This window comes from Dasypus novemcinctus, chromosome 20, assembly GCF_030445035.2.
Source record: "Dasypus novemcinctus isolate mDasNov1 chromosome 20, mDasNov1.1.hap2, whole genome shotgun sequence".
Classification (NCBI taxonomy): domain Eukaryota; kingdom Metazoa; phylum Chordata; class Mammalia; order Cingulata; family Dasypodidae; genus Dasypus; species Dasypus novemcinctus.
Window position 1 is genome coordinate 25557668 of NC_080692.1, and position 20930 is coordinate 25578597.

General features: G+C 41.3%; 1 protein-coding gene across 1 annotated transcript in view; it reads right to left on the reverse strand.

The window, feature by feature from the left end:
- LOC101423803 (uncharacterized) overlaps positions 1 to 20930 on the reverse strand; it is a 446281-nt gene that overhangs the window by 258529 nt on the left and 166822 nt on the right.

A 20930-nucleotide genomic window follows, 5' to 3' on the forward strand; every position in this document is an offset into this window, starting at 1 on the left:
ATTCTTTTTGAAATTCCAACTTTCAGTTTTGTTGCTTTTCTAAATTATTCATGTTCTAGATATTTGCCCTTATTTTTATTATTTCTTTCCTTCTACTTACTTTGGTTTCAGTTTTATCTACTTTTTAAAACTTTATTATTATTTTTATTTTCTCTCCCCTCTCTTCCCCCAGTTGTTTGCTTTATGTGTCCATTCACTGTGTGTATTTCTGTGTCCGCTTATATTCTTGTTAGTAGTTAGAATCTGTGTCTCTTTTTGTTGTGAGATTGTGTATTTGTGGTGACTTAGAAATAAGAGCTTCCTGTGAGAATTGCTAAATGTGCTAATGTCACTTAAGGTATAAAATAAAGTACGTGATTAAGCTGGGTACCCGATGAAGGTGCAAACTCCTGCAAGCTCCTCACGGTCCGCCTGGTTTCTGCTATTTTGTGTCTTTTTTTTTTTTTTTTTTAAATTTTTTTATTTTTTATTGACTTTGTAATAATATTACATTAAAAATATATATGTGAGGTCCCATTCAACCCCACCCCCCCACCCCCCCTCTCCCCCCCCCCAACAACACTCGTTCCCATCATCATGACACATCCATTGGATTTGGTAAGTACATCTTTGGGCACCTCTGCACCTCATATACATTGGTTCATGGTATTTTGTGTCTTTTGTTTCTTCACCCTCTCATCCCCCCTCCTGGAAACTGTGCAGACCCTATTTGGCTGGACTGCACTGCACGGGTTGCGGCACTTCCCTAGTCCCAAAATTGCTTTCATATCACACCTGTTTTTCCCTCTCCCTCCCTCAGAAAGTCCAGTGGCCACTGCCTCCACATCAATGATACAAGTCATTTTAAAGGCGTTTTAGATTTTAGAAAAGTTAGATAGGAAATATAGGGGATTCTTATATACCTCATCCCTCCCTCTCTCATATCTATTAATGACATCTTTCATTAGTGTAGTACATTTGTTACAACTGATGTACAAATATTAAAGCATTGCTACTAACCATGGTCTATAGTTTACATTATGGTTTACACTGTACACCATACAATTTTATAGGTTTTGACAAAATGTGTAATGGCCTGCATCCATCATAACAATATCATACACACAATTCTAATATCCCCAAAATGCCCAATGTTATATCTGTCTTTCCTTTCCCCTCCCCGCAGAACCCCTGGTGACCACTCTCTTTATATCGATCTTACAAGTTCTTCCATTACTAGAATAATAATACATCTACTTTGGTCCATAGTTGCATTTCCCCCTTATGTTTGCTCATTCTTCAATCTTGAAGAATTTTGGGATGGTGATGACCACTCTACTTTTGATTGAGAGGGGGCTTAGATTCCATGGGGCAGAGGGATGGAAATGTCTTGCTTGCAGTTGTACTCTGTTTTTTGGGATGGGCATTGTCCATCATCATCATTTTGTTAGTTGTCCTGGTTGAGTCTAATGAACTAGAGACTAGGTGTTGGCTGCAACTCTGCTGAGATTCAGGGCTCAACTGGCAATATGAACATCCTGAAGACTTAAGTCTCTAGGACATATAGTTAGTGGTATGTGCTAATTATAGGTTCAAATAAAAGGGGCAGAAGAAACATTTGTTGGGAAAGTATAAACGAGTTAAACTCTGACATATTATGGATATAAGCTATCATACATTCCAAGGTAAGACCCACTGACCTGGTGCTGATTTCCTGGGGTTGTCTGCCCTGCCTATAGTGTCTAGATGGCTCTAGAACCCTCAGGAACACCCCTGCCCAAGGCATTGTTTACTGTGGCAATCGGTAGATCTTCCTGGGGTGTGCATAAGCGTAACCTCTGGAACCACCTCCCATCTCAATTTGAAATCTCTTAGGCATAGAAACTCATTTGTATTTAATATTTCCCCCTTTTGGTTAAGGTCTTTTCCCAAATGCATCGCTAGTTGGCACTTGGTAATAATCCCTTGGTGCCAGGGAGACCTGTCCCCTGGAGTCATGTCCCATGCCAGGAGTGAAGGCAGTGAGTTTATATGCTGAGTTTGCTCAGAGAGAGACCACATTTGAGTAACAAGGAGGTTTTCAGTAGGTAATTAACTCTTGGCAATACATATCACTAGGCTAAGTTTTGAATTTATGAGGATAAGGTTCCTAAGTATAAGGATTAATATCAAGAGCCTTGCATATTGGTCTGTCCTCTTTCACTAGACACTTTTTATGTACCCTAGAGATTCTTGCCACTCTATTAAATAATGTTGCAGGACTCATCAGGATGGAAATTTAATATTATGTTGTTTATTGTGTGGGTCTCTGCCCACTGAGATAACATCCCATCACCACATGAACATATTCATGTTCCATAGAGACATGACCTGGACAGTTTATGCTTCTTATTCAGTCTCTTTAAGGTTGATCATTGATACTTTAATAATTTCTTATTTTCTAACATAGATAATTCTGTGTAAGTAGTGCTTTAGCCACACCCAAAATTTTTGATATATTCTCTTTTCATTATTATTGTTTGAAATATTTCCTAATTTTTCTTCTGATATCTATGAAATTTAGGTAATTTTAAAGTGTGTTCTAAAATTTCCATCTATTGGGCAGTTTTCTAGATAGCTTTATTGATTTCTAATTTTATTATTTTATGACCAGAGAACATTTTAAAAATTCTGATTTTATGGCTCAGAATATGTAACTTGGGAATATTCCATGTGCACATGGAAAACTGTATATTCTATCTTTTTAGATGTAGTATTCTATTAATGGCAACTAGGTCACTGCAGTTATTAGTATTATTTGTATATTCTATGTAATTACTGATGTATTTTTTACTTGGCCTATCAATTATGGAGAAAGAAATGTTAAAATGAATCTCAGTTAGCTTGTGGTTTGTCTGTTTATCCCTTTAGTTCTACCAATTTCGCTTCATGAATTTTGATGCTCTGCCATTATTTACTTATGTATTTATGATTTTTCTGTTCTCCTGGAAAAATTATCCTTTTGTCACTATGTAGTGTTACTCCATTGATTAAAATACTCTTTGTTGAATTCTTCTTTTTCTCATGTTTCTGTAGCTGCACCAGTTTTCTTATGCTTAGTTTTAGCATTTCATATTTTTTCATCATTTTACTTTCACCTTACCTGTGTCTACAGTTAAAATGTGCTTTTTTAGAGGAAGCATATAATTGGCTTTAAAAAACTTTCAATTTGGAAATAATAAAAAGTAATGTCTCATATAGCCTTCCCTAGTGTCACCGATTACATCTTACATACCAATAGTATAATGTTAAAAGCAAGAAACTGACATTGGTACAATACCATTAAGTAGACTGTAGAACTTACTCAGATTTCACCAGCTTTTGCTTGTACTGATTTGCATGTATGCACAATTCTATGCAATGTTAGAGCACATATTGATTTATGCAACCACCACTACAATCAAGATATAAATTGTTCCATCACCACCCTGAGAAACTCCCTCATGGTACCATTTCACAGTCACACCAATCTGCCCTCTCGTTAGTAACCTCTGACTATCACTAATTTGCACCGCATTCCTATCATTTTGTCATCTCAAGATTGTCATATAATTGGATCTCTTGGTAAGTGATCTTTTGAGATTGTTTTTTTCACTCATCATAGTATCTTTGAGATCCACCCAATTGTTGCATGTATCAAAGTTTGTTCATTTTTAATAGCTGAGTGGTATTCCATTGTCTGATATAGTACAGTTTGTTTAGTCATTCACCTATTGAAGGCTATTTGGGTTGTTTCCAGCTTTTGTTTACTATGAATGAAGCTGCTATGAACATTTGTTGGGTTGTACAGTAATTTTATAGAAAACTGCCAGACTATTTTCCAGAATGACTCTACCATTTTACATTCCCATCAGCAGTATCAGAGATCTGGTTTCTTTGCAACCTCTCTTGCATTTAATATTGTCAGTATTTGGGTGCCGCATAGTGTTCCATTAGTTTCTGGAGTTTCAAAATAGTTGATTGAGACAGTTCCTACCAGTCCAATAGTTGTTTTGATGGAGGGTCTGATTCCTGGAGCTTTCTACTCTGCCATCTTCCCCAGCCACCAGGCTTTAAAATGTCATTTCGATATGAACTATGGGTGGGGGCTGTACATCTCTTCATATATAACCTGGGCCGTGTGTGTCAGACAATAAAAAGCTGCAGTTTCACCTTTCATAACCATGCCAACCACTCCAGTCCTGGGAAGCCAATTAAACATTGTTAGCTCTACAGACTTTGAATATTCAGGGAGAATGCAAACTAAATACGTTAATTCAAGCCTGGCTGGAATGTGGAAAATATGTGTTATCTTGAGCTTATCGAGGACTCAAACAAAGGACCATTTTGCTCTTCCTCTGTATAAAAAGAATCCAAAAATCTTATTTGGCACTGGATTTTTGGACAGAGAAGATCCCAAGCCTGGATGGTCATAAATAAATTCTCTTTTTTTCCTTCCCAAAATTATTGCTGAGTCTGGCCTTCCATATGCATTTTTTTAATCTCTCAACTTCCACTACATTTTTGGGGGCTTGTCCAAGATTGCATCGAAGGCCAGAAATGGGAGCACTTTGTTACCCCTGCCAGATGTCTCTGAGGAAGCTGGGGGGACTTAGGTGAACCTTAAATCTGGGTGTCCCTGGACTCTCTTCAGTCCAGAAAGAGGATGTGGGCTCTACTGGAGTCCTCCTAGCAAAAATCAGATGCAACAGAGGGTCTAAAGAAATTCTGGGTATGAAAAATCTCTGCACAGATGATAAGACCACCCCCGGTGAGGGGTATAGTGTCAGGAAAACCTAACTTGAAATTTTAGAAGGGGAGACAGGTCAAGTTCCAAGTGGACCCCAGTACCTCCACACATTCAGGGGGAAGCTGTCTTCTCCAGGTCTGAAAGGAAAGAGAAAAAAGCCTGATGTTCAAGTTTAGCTAACTGCACATTAGCATCTGATTCTGGACTTGCCTCCACTAAGATTGTTAAGGTTTAATTATAGTGGAAGAGGACGCCAATGTGTTTAAGTTGTTTCTTTTTTTAAAAGATTTATTTAATTAATTTCTCTCCCCTTCCCCCCTCCCACCCCAGTTGTCTGTTCTCTGTGTCTATTTGCCGTGTGTTCTTCTTTGTCCGCTTCTGTTGTTGTCAGTGGCATGGGAATCTGTGTTTCTTTTTGTTGTGTCATCTTGCTGTGTCAGCTCTCCATGTGTGGGGAACCATTCCTGGGCAGGCTGCACTTTCTTTTGTGCTGGGTGGCTCTCCTTACAGGGTGCACTCCTTGCACGTGGGAGTCCCCTATACAGGGACACCTGTGTGGCATGGCACTCCTTGTGCGCATCAGCACTGCATGTGGGCCAGCTCCACATGGGTCAAGGAGGTCTGGGGTTTGAACCGTGGACCTCCCATGTGGTAGATGGATGCCTTAACCACTGGGCCAAGTCTGCTTCCCAGGTTTAAGTTTCAATGCATCCTCAAAATGGGTCTGGATTTGGAAAATCTTGGTTACAGGAAAATTGATTGTTTTTTGTAATACAGCTTGATCTGAGTATGAGGTTAAACAGTGAAAAAGGTTTAGCCAGACATAAGTCTTTGTTTTGGTGTTGAATTGCTAATGAGCTTGCTTTGTAAACAGCAACAGTAAGCAGAAAGTCCTGTTCAAAGTTTGGTGTTGGAAGTTCCCTTTTCCTAAAATTGCAGTAGTTGCTCAGGGATGACCATGCTGGAGGAATAAAAGTTGTGGGTCAGATTGATGGGCTTTGTGCTTTTGTCTGTGTCTGTTCAGTGCCAGAGAATGTTTTCATGCCTCTGGATGATGAGTTGAATTGTGTAATTATGTGAAATAGTGAACTTGGTTAAGCTAGAGCCCTCCCTTGCCATTGGCAAAGGAGTGAAATGATTGTAGTTTATAAAGCAAAACTGCAGAGTCTGAAAGTGCACAAGGTCCGCTCTCTTGCCTCTGAATCTGTCCCATTTGGCGAGGGTCAAAAGTTGTCTGTGCCCATGCCATGCACCCAAGTTTATTAAGTCTGGCCCCAGTCAGGATGGCTAATAAAACAGTAGCTTAAATCATGACCCTGCCAGATCAGAAGTCCCCTGGGAAGGCACCAAGCCTGGAAAGCTTCTTCAAACCATTTTTAACAGCTTACAAACTTGCCTGCCATTACCTTCTCCCACCTCCTCCCCTTAGGGGGAGTGCATAGCTGGAGTGGAGAGCTGGGGGCTTGCCCCTCCCCTGAGTCCATGCCATCGATTCACAAGCCATATTCCTTTCTGATCACACCCAGCTTCCTATGAGGAGGGAGGTGGAGATGTGTCTGAGCAGAGCCAGCATGAATGCAATAAAAATTCCTTTTCCAGGGCATCACAGCCAAGGTACATTTGCATAATTAACCTCTGCCTAGGTTCTGCCTTTCTGAATTTCTCTTTGCAAGTCTGTGTTAAAAGCTTTAGAATGTTTTAAAAGCTATGAAACTGGTAGAATGCCTTTGGCTTGCAAAAAGACTGTTGCCTCAGAAACTCAAAACTGTTAAACTGAAACAATGAACCTCTAATCGCTTAGTAACCTTTTGATGGCTAATTCAACAGGGAGGCTGTCAAACAATAAAGTCATAAAAAACTGAAAAAAAAAAAGCAGTTCGACTTAGCAACTCTATGCTAAGTTTAGCTAGCCTGTCTCCCAATGCCCAGAAATGCTAAAGGCATAAAATTCTTCTGTGTTAATTTATGCATAACTTTGTGTTCAACTTTGAAATCTGTGTTTAACTTTTGTGAATTTGCTTGTGCCTAGGAAATCATGGTGAAAAGTAACTTAAAAATCAGTCTTTAAAGGTCAATACTGTCTTGCTAGTGGATTTAATGCATAAATCACAAGTAAAAATAATTCAGTTACTAGAAAAACAGAAAAACTTCACAAAGTTGTTAATAATAAAATTCTGGTGGCTTAGTTAATACAGGTACCCAATTCACCTTAAGGCAAAAAACTTACTAAAAACTGTAACTAAGAATTAAAATCCTTGTATAAGTAAGTACCTTTATATATATAACTGAAACTATTTCAGTGGAGTAAATATAGCCTAAATTTCAGCTATTGTAATAGTAATATTAAATTAATTTACCTCTGTTTATGGCTACTTCAAGTTTATCTAGTGCTTATTATAATAATAGTAATTATTACTTAAATGTATAGTTTTTTATAACTAATTTAATCCTTAAACTTCAACTACTGTGATGGTAATTATAAACTGCATTTGCCTTTGCTTACAGTTCCCCTGGGTCTGGCCCACCCCTTGACAATTCAACTTCATAATTGGACTTTAGAAAACTTATAGTTTAATTAAAAAAAAAAGGTTTATGTATATCACTTTTGTGCCATTCTAAATATTTTTGGTTTTCTCATTTCCTCTTTACCCTTTTAAAGGGGGAATTGTCTTTTTCCTTGAGCTTTCCCAATAATATGAATTAATTCTGATTGACCATTTCCACCAGGAATCAGAAATAACTGTTGCCAGGTTTTCTGAGAGTAAGCAATGCTCTTCCCAGGGTACCAGGCCTTTCCTTTGCCCAAAAGGGCCTTACTAAGCAACCCCCATTGTTCAAACTGTCTCAGGAAAAAGTGAGTCAGAGCTACCTGGTTTCTTTTCAGTCTAAGCAGAAGCCCCAAATGCTTGCCAGGTTGCCTCCAAACAACAATGTAATCAGGAAAAGCAGTGAGAAGACTGTACTCTTGATTAACCAGCAAAGAAAAACGTTTTAAATAACTAAGTGGCATTTTTGTATCAAACTATTCATGTCTACATATTTGCTCCAATTGTTAAAGTTAAATATGCCGTTATATAAGTAATAAATATTCCTAAAGCCCATATTAAACTAAGTATGAAAAAATCGTATAGAAATTGGAATATAAGACTATTGGAGAAGCTATAAAAACCCTTATTAAAGTGTAATTAGAACAAATTAAGTAATTGCTTTATATTCCAAAGCCTAGAAGTCAGTATATGTTTAAAATTATTCACAGTTTTAAAATTTTCAAAAACAAGAGGTTTTAAGACCCTGTAAAAAAAAGGAAAATAACATTCTTTATTTAAACAATAAGAATTTCAACTTATTTAGCTTGAGTGTTATCTCTCTGGTTTATAAAATACCAGGTTAATAAGTTAACATTATATGTATTGAATCTTTAAAATAATAAAAGCTGTTTGTTCATGTTTAATGAAATTAAGTTAAATATAGGGCTGCTCTCTCTTAAATGCATAAAGCAAATTCCATTGGCTACTAATTGTAATCTAAGATAAATTTCCAGTCTGTAGTTGTGGTCGACTGTAAAGAGTTTGTAAAAGCACCTTCCAAACTGAAGCTTTTAAATGGTTCTAGTTCTAAAGAGCATTATTAAGTAGAAATCTGGATTAATATTAATAGCAAAAAGTAACTTCATAGCAATGAAACCTGTATGAAAGTCACCTCAATGCACATATCCAAGTAGTAGTAATAAAAGTTACCTTGATTCCATTGGGAATCTTCTGTTTTCATTTTAACAGTGAAAAATAGTTTTACCTGTACTGCTAAAGTAAAATATTTGCTAATTAACATCTTCATGATAAAAGAGTAAAAATAAAAGCAAAGTATTAAAAAGTTAAGTTCATTTAATATGTAATATATTGCATTGAAAATGTTTAAAAGGTATATAAAAATCAAGAAATGAACTTCAGCATTGTCAAATTCTCTTTTGCATTCAAAACAGGCCATGAATACATTGCAGGTTGCTTCTCCATATGAGTTATTGGCTAGTTTGGTCACTGACCTTTAAATATTTATTTATTTATTTATTTATTTATTTCTCTCCCCTCCCCCCTATGGTCTGCTCTCTGTGTCCATTCGCTGTGTGTTCTTCTGTGCCTGCTTGCATTCTCGTCAGTGGCACTGGGATTCTGTGTCTCTTTCTGTTAGGTCATCTTGCTGCATCAGCTCTCCATGTGTGTGGTGGCACTCCTGAGCAAGCTGTGCTTTTTTCACATGGGGTGGCTCTCCTTGTGGGGTACACTCCTTGCACATAGGGCTCCCCTATGTGGGAGACACCCTGCGTGGCACGGCACTCCTTGTGTGCAACAGCACTGTTCATGGGCCAGCTCACCACATGGGTCAGGAGGCCCTGGGTTTGGACCCTGGGCCTTCCATATGGTAGGTGGACACTCTATCAGTTGAGCCAAATCTGCTTCCCTGGTCACTGATCTTTAAAACAATAAAAATATCTACTACTTCTCTGGTCATGCTCCTGAAGTGGATGGAAACTACTTTATAGTTTCAAGCTCCTGCAGCAGCCAACACTGGCTAAGTACAGCCAAATGTACAATGAATACCATGTTCAGACTGGCACTGTTTCATAGTGCCAGAGAGTGCTATGCCCCAGACTAGTAAAATCTACTCCCTAGTTTTTCTCTAGGGTCAATGGTGCTGGAATTTCTGTGAAGAACGTATGAAGTGGAGCAAAAAATACCAGAATACTGGTAGAACTTAAGTAGAACTTAAACACAATTGGCATTAATGCCTACTCCCATGGAGAGAGAACATGTAAAATATTGCAAGCTGAAACTTAAAACTATTAATTGCAGCTCAAAACCTTATGCATTAAGTAATATGTTGATTAATATTAAGTGCTGTACCTATATCTTCTTCTAAATATATGCCTGATGATTATAGCGTTATCTTTTCTATTCTAAATCTTGTGCAGAAATACATTAAACATGTTAAAAATCCTGGTAAACTTCATTTTCTGAGTAGTTAATAAACATGTCTATAAAATAAAAATAAATAGCCATCTTGGCTGAAAACAGTGGGGCCAACAGCTCTTTTAATCTAAAGTCCACCAAACTGATTTGGGGGCAACCTCTCACAATCTTCACCCCTTACTGGATGAAGGATGTGCTTAAGACCAGGGGTCACCAGTGGCTTATAGGTAAGTAGTTAATTGATACCAGGCTCAATTGCTAAAAACCCCCAAAGTATAAACAAAGGTGTGTCAAATTCTTAACCCAGCCACCCTACTACTAGTAAAGGGTCCAAAGTCAATTCCTGAGAGAAAAATGGTACTGTTACTTCAAAAATTAGCAATTATGGGGAAGCGGATTTGGCCCAATGGATAGGGTGCCGCCCACCACATGGGAGGTCCAAGGTTCAAACCCAGGGACTCCTGACCCATGTGATGAGCTGGCCCACATGTAGTGCTGATGAGTGCAAGGAGTGCTGTGCCACACAGGGGTGTCCCCTGCATAAGGGAGCCCCATGCACAAGGAGTGCATCCTGTAAGGAGAGCCACCCAGCATGAAAAAAGTGTAGCCTGCCCAGGAATGGCGCCGCACACATGGAGAGCTGATGCAGCAAGATGACACAACAAAATGCGACACAGATTCTGGGTGCTGTGGACACAGAAGAACACACAGTGAATGGACACAGAGACCAGACAACGGGGGGGAGGGGGGGGGCAGGGAAGGGGAGAGAAATAAAAAAAAAATCTTAAAAAAAATTAGCAATTATGCATTGTCTAAGGCATCAACAACGAAGCCTGGTAAAAACAGTCAAAAAAATTACCAGGAATTATTCAATTAAAGCGAAAATGTAAAAAACTTTACTCTGTAGTTCTGATCACTTCCACAGCTAAAAACTAAAAAAATTTCCAATTTGGTGCACTAATCCTGAATGAAACCAGCTGTCCAAGAAAGTACCAGTTCCCCAGAAGCACCTGACGAATCACATGAGTGCCAATAGTTGAACAGCCTCAAATGCATCTTCAAAAACTAAGCTAAGGCGAAGCAGACTTGGCCCAATGGATAGGGCGCCCACCTACCACATGGAAAGTCCACAGTTCAAACCGTGGGCCTCCTTGACCCGTGTGGAGCTGGCCCATGTGCAGCGCTGATGAGCGTAAGGAGTGCCGTGCCACGCAGGGATGTCCCCCTCATAGGGGAGCCCCACACACAAGGAGTGCGCCCCGTAAGGAGAGCCCCCCAGTGCGAAAGAAAGTGCAGCCTGCCTAAGAATGGTGCTTTACATATGGAAAGCTGACACAACAAGATGATGCAACAAAAAGAAACACAGGTCAGATGGCCCCTCTTTGGAACTGGTGTTTATGTGTGATGAATCTGGACTCAGATGGGATCTCTCTTCATAAGACTTTCATGCTAATGTGCTGGAGGTGCAGTTAGTGTCGGGGTTTAAGATATATTTAGGGGATTTGAATCTCTGGACTGACAATGTGATAGCTAGGTCCTGAGCCTCAACAGACTCCAGCACCTACAATCTGATTTATTGGACTCACCACACTCAGCTGAGATGGAGTTGAAGAAGGACAACCACCACACCATGGAGCCTAGAGTGATTACAACTGAAAGTGGGAGGATTGCATCCAGCATCCATGTGGAATCTGAGCCTCCTCTTGACATAGAGGTGCAATGGACACAACCAATCCAATGTCCACATAGAAAAGGTGGCATTGGATTGGGAAAAGTGGACATGGTGGCTGATGGGTATGGGGAAAGGCAGGAAGAGATGAGAGGTGGAGGCGTCTTTGGGACATGGAGCTGCCCTGGATGGTGCTTCAGGGGCAATCACTGGACATTGTAAATCCTCCCAGGGCCCACTGGATGGAATGGGGGAGAGTATGGGCCATGATGTGGACCATTGACCATGAGGTGCAGAGGTGCCCAAAGATGTACTTACCAAATGCAATGGATGTGTCATGATGATGGGAATGAGTGTTGCTGGGGTGGGGGAGAGGTGGGGTGGGGGTGGTGGGGTTGAATGGGACCTCATATATATATATATTTTTAATGTAATATTATTACAAAGTCAATAAAAAAAAAAAAGAAACACAGATTCCTGGTGCTGCTGATAAGGATAGAAGCAGTCACAAAGGAACACACAATGAATGGACACAGAGAGCAGACATCTTGGGGGGGGGAGGGGAGAGAAATAAATAAAAAATAAATCTTAATAAAACAAAACAAAACTAAGCTAAGTACCTAATACCATTGTCTATTACAATTTCTGGGGGTTAACCAAGAACATAAAATAACTTAAAAATTATATATATATATATATATATATATATATATACTGTTCCCTACCAACTTTAAAAAAAAAAAGGGGTGCCATTGTTTCTACCTCTGTGATCCAGGGTCCTCTTAAAAAAACCATGTATTCCAAAATTCAAATTAAATTTTGTCTTTCAGAATGAGCATCTTATTAACCAGGTGAAAACTTCATCCAGCTTTATACAGAATGCCAGATCCATTTTCCTCCAGTCAAAATAAAATAACAATGTTTTTATACCTTGTCAGGTAGGGACTAAAGCCCCATGGCCAGCAGAAAGTAGCTACAGAAAAAGAATCATCTCCTTTCAGCACCCCTTTAAGATTAAAGGTGTAAACTCCCTAAAAGAAAATAAAAATTAATAAATGGATCTGAAGCCTGAAAAGAAATTCACGTATGCACTGGTAACCCCTAGGATGGCTGCTGGGGAGGCCCCATCCTCAGGATTCTGCTGTTCAGAACGAGGACTTCTTCTGGGAACAGAAAGAAGCCCTGGCTGTTGCCCGGGGGCTTTGTCTTTAGGCCCTCACAGGGAAATTAAGGAATGGGGTAATCAATCAAAACAATCCACCCACCTCATAACTCCAACAATAATTATGCCAAAGCTTAGCAAGTTAAGCTTGCATAAAGGGGGGAAATGGTATGAGCTATGGGTGGGGGCTGTGCATCTCCTTAAAAATAACCTGGGCTGTGTGTGTCAGACAAAAAAAAAAGCTGCAGTTTCACCTTTCCTAACGATGCCAATCACTCCAATCTCAGGAAGCCAATTAAACAATGTAAGCTCTATAGACTTTGAATATCCAGGGAGGATGCAAACTAAATATGTTAACTCAAGCCTACCTGGAATGTGGGAAATATGTGTTAACTCAAGCTTATCGAGTACTCAAAGGACCATTTGGCTATTCCTCTGTCCTTGCCGTCCAAGAAGGAAGGGTAACATTATGAAATATCAATTTATGTCTCAGATATTCACTTTTGAAAGGTGATGTGATGGATCTGGTTTCTCTACGCTCTTGATTTCTTCTTGGTCTTTGTGCTGAATGGAACCTTATGGAGCCTGTGCCGACACAGCCAGACTTGGTGGGCACTTGACCCACCCCACCCTTCGATCCAGCTCTTACCCATTGTCTGTTTCTTCAGGAGCAAGACCCAAGAGTTGTCCCACAGCTAACCTCTGCACAGGTACTTCGGCCCCTTCCACCTCCTTTGTTGGCTCTTGGTCCTCCCTCCCTTCCCTGGACACCCCTCCCTCCCCTTCTCCCCTCCCCTCTCCTCCCCCTTCTCTCCCCTCCTCTTTCCTCCCCTCCTCCCTCCCTCTGGGGACGGTCACCAGAGGTGCTGATGCCTTTTAGACAAAGAGAAGCTCAGGCTCAGGGGGGGAGACTCCGCGTGCTCAGGCCGAGTGGAGGTTTGGCACGACGGCTCCTGGGGCACGGTGTGCGACGACTCCTGGAGCCTGGCTGAGGCCGAGGTGGTGTGTCGGCAGCTGGGCTGTGGCTCCGCCCTGGAGGCCCTGCGGGAGGCTGCTTTTGGCCCGGGCAACGGGAGCATATGGCTGGACGACGTGCGGTGCGGGGGCAGCGAGGCCTCCCTGTGGGGCTGCGCTGCTGCGCCCTGGGGGCGGGGCGACTGCAAGCACGAAGAGGACGCTGGAGTGAGGTGCGCTGGTGAGTGGGGGCCGGCCCTTGGCTAGGGGGAAGGAGGGGGGAGTGTGCGCCAATAAGTCCTCCTGGGCAGCGCTGCTGCGGGGGCTCTGATTCCTAGACGGGCGCTGTCTGGTCTGACTCTGGGGAGACTAGAACATGCAGCGGTGGTCCCTAGACCCTGGTGCTTTCCCAGGCCCACCCAATCCAGGGGTCCCACTGCCTTCTCTTCTCTGCAGAGGAGAGGACTACGTTGCCCCCCAGCACTAGAGGTGAGTGACTCTTTTGTCCTGAGCCCTGTGGTAGAGACACCCTGATTTCCAGGGAGCTGCACTGTGGAGCCTACATATTTCTAGCACATTTAAGCATATCAGCCAAAGAAAGGACTGATGATCACGTGTTCAATGCCCTGTTACGCTGTGACAGCTGTGAAGTCTGAGGTTTCACCAGTCTTCCCTTTACAGACATCCCTAGGACCAGACCCAGCAGTCTGTGACTCATCAGGCCAGGATCTGGGGTGGCCACTTGTTGGGGCTCCTGCAGACTCACTGTATCTAACTGGGGACTTCATGGCCCTGAGGACTCAGGAAGTGGCTCAGGAAGTGGGCCCTAAAGCCTCGTGGAACTTTGGTCTCTGCAGGGCACAATCCTCCAGGCTCAGCTCCCGTCCCTGGCATCTGCTCCCTGCCTGGGATCCTCTGCCTCATCCTGGATTCCTGCTCTTCCTGGTCCTCATCATCCTGGCAACTCGGCTGCACAGATGGAGAGCAGAGCACAGAGGTGGGCCCCAAAGTGGGCAGGGGGGGGGGCGGGAGGCGCACGTTGGAACACAGAAAGACAGAAAGAGTGTCGGCAGGACACGGGGATAGGTGGGACAAACTGAAAACCGGGCAAGGTGTCTGTTCTCCCTTAAGTTTTGCACCATTAGATTTCAAAATACCATGTACTTCACTTTAAACTACAAGGATTGAATGTACAGAGGTTCTTAGGTTTGGGGTGAGTTTCTCATAAACCATGGACTCCAGTGTGGGGCTGAAAGAGGAGGGGTAAGCTGTGGATACAAGTTAGACAAGGTCAGAGGTATAGATGGTGCTCAGAGTGGGAGTCACTAAAAGCCCCAAGGGATTTCTCTAACTTCTGGCATTGGGGAGCTTGAGTGCTTAGCCTTTGCCTCTGGATGTGACATGGGGCAATCTCTGACTGTCAGTGGTTTCTTCAGCTCTCTCCAGTTTTGAGATGCTCTTGATGAGGCCTTGTACCAGGAGACTGACTACCTCGTAACACCTAAGGAGAACCTGCTGGGCAACCCAGGTGTGTGTCCCTGCCCTGCCCTGCCCTCCTGGGACCTTTCATTGTCAGCCCCCCCCCCGCCGGATGTGAGTCCAGTCTTCTCCACAGCCACAGACCCCACCACCAAGCCACCCTCACAGCACCCACAGAGCCCATCTCTAACCCAGCCTCAAACAGACAGCCCCTTCCAGGGACCACAGACTCGAGCCCCTGTGAGCTTAGAGTCTTCCCTTTACACCACAGGAGTCAAGTGTGAAGTCTCAATATTTCTGCTCAGTTTTGGCACAGGCTCTGAGTAAGGGAGGGGTTGTTCTGTTTGCTTTTGTGATGTTTTTCTCCACATAGGGTCCCAGTCAGATGACTTGGTGACTAAACGGCCCTATTGCACAGGGTCTGGTGAGGAAATCAGTGACTACACATCTGCTTCAGGTAGTGGAGGGGTGTTAGGGGAGGAGCAATTTCCCTCATAACAAATGAGGTCTTGATGGGAGTACCTTCCTTTTACTGGATAAAGGGCCTTCTGGTCTCCAGCTGGGGTCCAGGCTTCCCTGTCCCTGGCTGCTCTATGTTGCCTCGTGTCCAGAGTCACCCACATTCAGTCACAACATGCACATGTTATGTAAAAAAAAATTGCCTTCAGAAAGCATCATCTGACAGTATATTTGAGTAATACTCTTTAGTGTGATATTTTCTCTGAAATATGAAGTTTTAATCAAGAAATATTGGGAATTTTGGATCATTTTCCTGGTTTATGAGCACATTAAATATTCAGCTTTGGAAAAGATCTGTTTATTCATGGAGTTAAAGGTGCCTCTATTTATCCAGCATCAGAATCCCTGGGTCAGAAGAGATCTTGGGTATTACCTACGCCAGCCACTTACCGTGGTTTCATCTGACCCCTTGTCTGCCCTCAGAGCCTCCACGTCAGGGACTGAGGCCCCTGGTGATGGTCATGATGATGGTAAAGAGGTGCCAGTGCCTGGGGCTCCTGCTGCCTCTCAGATGAACAAGGGGGAGGAGCTCCCAGAAGAGCATGGGGTCAGGGTCTCCCAGACGGGTGAGTTGGGTACATCAGTCTGCTGCAATCTCTTGTCTCTGTCCTGGACAAAGTTCATTTGATCCTCAATATCCATCCTTCCTGTGCATTCAGCTTTGGGTGCCCTCATGTGTTTGATAGGATCACCTAGACCATATTCCTTTCTTTAATGCTGTCAGATTAACTCTGTGTTCTCCGTGTCTTCATCCTACCCTCTTGGAAGTGCTTGTTTTGAGACTTGTAGATTAGTTGAGCACATTAGTCAACTAAAAAAATGGGACAACTACTCTGTTTTAAAACTTTCGGGGTTTTAAAAATAGTTGTGTTATTGGGATTTATAGGGCATTTAGTAATTGAAGAGACACTGTGATCATTAGTTAGTCCTGGTATGTGCCAGGTCTTCATCTGTGGTGACCTTTAAATTTAAAGCCAGTAGTGATGGATTGTAGACTCAGAATAGGTAGGCAACTAAGAGTTCAGCTATTCCAAACATTTCAATAGCCAAGTGGAGACTCTAGTTTTCCAGAAAAGAGCATTTCTGCATTAGGGCCCAAGTGATTTTGGATAGGGGCTACTGTGGGCCCCGCGTTGTTCTCGTGCTTGAGGATCCTGGATGGCTTTTGCATGAACTTAAGAACACAGGCCTAGGCCACCAAGTGCAGAGTTGGATTGTCAATGAGGAACTAAGATATCTTCAGCTGTGGTCTCCTGCTTCCTTCTTCTTGTGAATTCAGCTGGTTTAATGTGAAGTGAGAAATTTTCCTTTTCCTTCCTGTGATTCTTACTATTTTTGACCCATGTCTTTTCTGATTGAGCAGACCATTAGCAGGTCTTCACAGAGAACCCGTATTAGCCATACATCTCCTGTGATCCAATTTTTCCCAGACAAGCTGAGGTCCCAGAGACCCATGTGGCCTGGATCCTTACAGAATAGTCCTGATGTCCATTTCCTGCTGTGATGAATATGGAACTGTGTGAATCTCCTGGAGCATTGCTGAGTCCTGTGGGATGCTTTGTCTGCACCATGTGCTTGACCATGTTGCCACCATGGGCTCTGGCCTGTGTTTGTCACAGCAAAGAGGCTCCTCTTTGCTGTTTCAGGCTTTTCTCTATAGCTCCCTAGAGAAGCAGTTGATCCTGGGAAGGAAGAAGATAGTCCCTGACTACTCCAGTGGGGAAATGGAATACTGGATGTGATGATGTTGAGCTGAGTGCCCCTGGAACATCTACAATGGCTCTCCCATGATGTTGTATTAAGAATGAGCTGAAGCCTCAGCTATTCAAATTGCTTGTATTCCAATATGAGGATGCTGACCTGTAACTGTACTGCATGGAAAGTTTTCAAAAATAAATATTCTGAACAAAATGCTTTTTGCTTTCTTGATAATTTAGCAAGTTTCATCTCAATTGCTCTTAGAGGATTTGTCCCGAAACACAGTTTCCCCCAGAGGAAGTATCAGGTGAGTGCTGATCTGTTTTCTCACCTTCCCCACAGGATACTAAAGGCATTACCTTGCCCAGGCACATAAAATTTCTAGTTCACTTTTACTTAGACAGGGGACTCTAAACTTGGTCCACACTAGACCTTCATTTCTAACAAGATGATCTCATGGAAAAATAACCCTGAACATTCATGTATGTTCTTCACTGAGATGCCAGTTCATCTCCTCTTAATTCCTAGACAACAGATTTGAGTGTGAGTTTCAAAGTTGAGATTGTTGGCATTGCAGGGGATGTCTGTAGTTTCCATACCCTGCCCAAATTTTCTTGGACCAACTAAAAATCTAATCCTATGTAACTACCTCTTCCTTTCTCATCTTACTCCCATGTTTGCTAACTATTATTTAAGCCCATACAGAACCCACCTCATTCTCTTCTCATATCCAGTTGGTCATCAGATCATGTTAAATTCATTTTTTCTTCTCTATTACTTTCTCTTCTTTGTTTAGGGCATTGTCACTTCTTTCTGTCCAATTATAAAAGCTTTCTAAGTGAATTATGTCAACTTCTATCTCTCCTTATTGAAAGCTAATGAAGACCAGACTGGCAACCATCCAAGGAGGACAAGAAGGCAAGAAGATGAAATGTAGCTAGAGCAAGTCCTGAAGGAATATAGACAGAAATACAGCAACTTCTGGCTACTTGGATATTACAGATGTGATTAGAGGCGTCTGATAGGATTGAAGTATCAGAGGATGATACCTCTCTGGGATAAAATTCTCTATAAGTATGAAAATATGTTTCACTTATAATAAGAGAAATGTAAATTAAATCTGCACTAAGATATTATTTCTCCTTTATCAGTTAGGCAAAAATTCAAAAGCTTTTTAATAGCCTCTCAGCAACGCTGAAGGAAACAGGCACTCTTCATATATTGTGGGGTTGGTATATAGTAACAAATGAAGAGAACTGAATGTCAGATGAATAACATAATCATACAAAAGAGAAAAAGAAAACAGTTCTAGTAATTTTGAACTCAGTACTTGGACTGTGGTCCCTTAATCTAAGACAAAAAGAATATGAACACAATCTTGACCTTTTCTTAATATATTTGATGGTGATAATGCTGTGGGTATAGCAATTCTGAAAGTAGCTTGTGATTTGAAGGAATGAGCAAATGTGTACATATATTAAAATTTCTGGGAGTTGGGATTATCATTATTGGAGAAGGAAACATCAAATATGGAAGAGGGTAAAGAAAGAAAAACTATGCGGTATTGGATTGGAATTAGAGGAGTCTATATGAACAAATGATTTGAAACAATCTATGTCATACTCTGTCTACTGAGAGGGCATGAAAACAATCTCATACCAGGAGCAAAGAGTTCATCCAGGACCCAGACCTTCATTTCTAAATAGCAGTCTGCATTGAGAATAACCGGGCTCCTTGGTATGACATTGGAAACTATTGTGGTTGAAAGTAGATGTACACAAAATGATGGGCGTGACATCCAACATCCAGTTTTTTTTTAAATAAAGGAAATTTATTGTCATATATAACTATATATCTATCAATATAGGTTTATATATTTCACAAAGTTTTCCTAGTGATATTTGCAAAAGTATATTCAGATCTAAAAAATCCTCCAAAATTAGGAAATTATTAAAAATGAAAATCCTTCAATACCATTCAGATATATATTCAAATTCTTTTTTCTCCCACTTTAATCCATATTTTATTACTCCATCCTGAAGTCCCTGGGATGGCAATGCCCATTCCACCTCTAAATTGAGAGGGGGCACAACATGCTGTTTGATGATGATCCCACTGATGAGCTGGAATTATTTTCTTTTCTTCTGACTTAACCTTTTCAGCTCTCCTTCATGGATCTGATCTGATTGCATTTCCCAAATTATCATGACTATGACCTTCTTATTTTTACTTCCCAGCAAATCTTTGTTTTATCTCAGTCCTGATTCACAAATGCTCTGTTTGTGTAGCAATTTAATGTTTATCATAGATGTCCACACAGACTCTATGTGGACTCTGATAATCTTTCCACACTGGGTCATTTATATCTGGGGTTCAAGATTGGTGCTGTCGCAGCAGAGGGACCACAGTCACCACAGACATTTCTTGTAATTTTTATAATTTTTCTGGTTTTATCCTCACTGCTTCCAGATAAGCATCAACTCAGTGTTCTGCTCTTATTAACAGTTGAGAGGCTGTTGGATGACAAAGTGTAATATTAAACTTCACTGTCATTTATATCTAATTTATTTACATAATCTTTCTTATTCTCAATTGGTTTGAGCTCTTTTTCTTAACTCTTGGGCACCCACAAATCACCATTCTGTGTATACTCAATAAGAAATAAAAATCTATCCTTTATTTAACAATCTCTCATATCCTTTTAGTGTGTCTCCCTTTCTACCCTGTCTCTCAAACATAATTTTCATAGCCTCTTTTTTTTTTTTTTTGAGATATCTCTGGGGATTGAACTGGGACCTCCTATATGGGAAGCTGGGGCGTAACCACTGAACCACTGGCTCCCCTGAGAGTTGGTTTTTTGTTTGTCTGCTTGTTGTAGTTTTGTTTTTAGGAGGCACTGGGGACTAATCCCAGGACCTCCCATGTGTGAAGCAGGTGTTCGACTGCTTGAGCCACATCTGTTCCCCTTTTAATAGCTCTTGTGACCTTGGTAGGCATCTATTTTTGATGGACATCTTGCCAAGAGTGGAAAGAGTTATGGTGTAAGAATTTTATCCAGCAGATCTTCATTTTATTTTCTTTGCTCTAGGTTGGATATTATTTTGGATTGTAATTTCTTGGGCTTATATATGAATAGGGAAAATGAATGTGATTGTCTCTACACTTACCAATTGTCTCAAATTAATCTACATGATTCTGGCTGGTGCACAGAAGTAGCTCGGATCAATGGATTGGTATAGACCTATATGGGGGGGGGGAGGCGATGACTGGTGGATGTAGCCTCATAGAGGTTGATTCGAAACAATTCTCTGAATCACTCTGTAGAGTAGGGGGATCTTATTATTTCTCAAGATTTCTATCAAATAGGTTCTCTTTTCCATATTTATGCTGATATTCTGCCTCTGATTCTGTTTTGATAAACAGGTCTTATGTCCCTTTCAGCCTTATGGCCTCTTAATGGGAATGCAGTCTTTCCTGATCTAGACAATTTATTCTATGTAGCATAGTTAGGACAATTGTTAAGGCATTAAAACTCAGATTTGGCACCGAGAGTTATCCCTCGAAGAGATCCTGGTAAACTTCTCTGTCTGGATACACAAAAATGTGATGCATGAAAAGACTGGGACTATCAATTAATGAATTTATTTCAATAGTCATTTGATGGTTTAGTGAAATTAGAGATTCACTCTAATTTGTGGAGTTTTAGCTGGAGTGTATATTGTTTCTGTCTAACTCTTG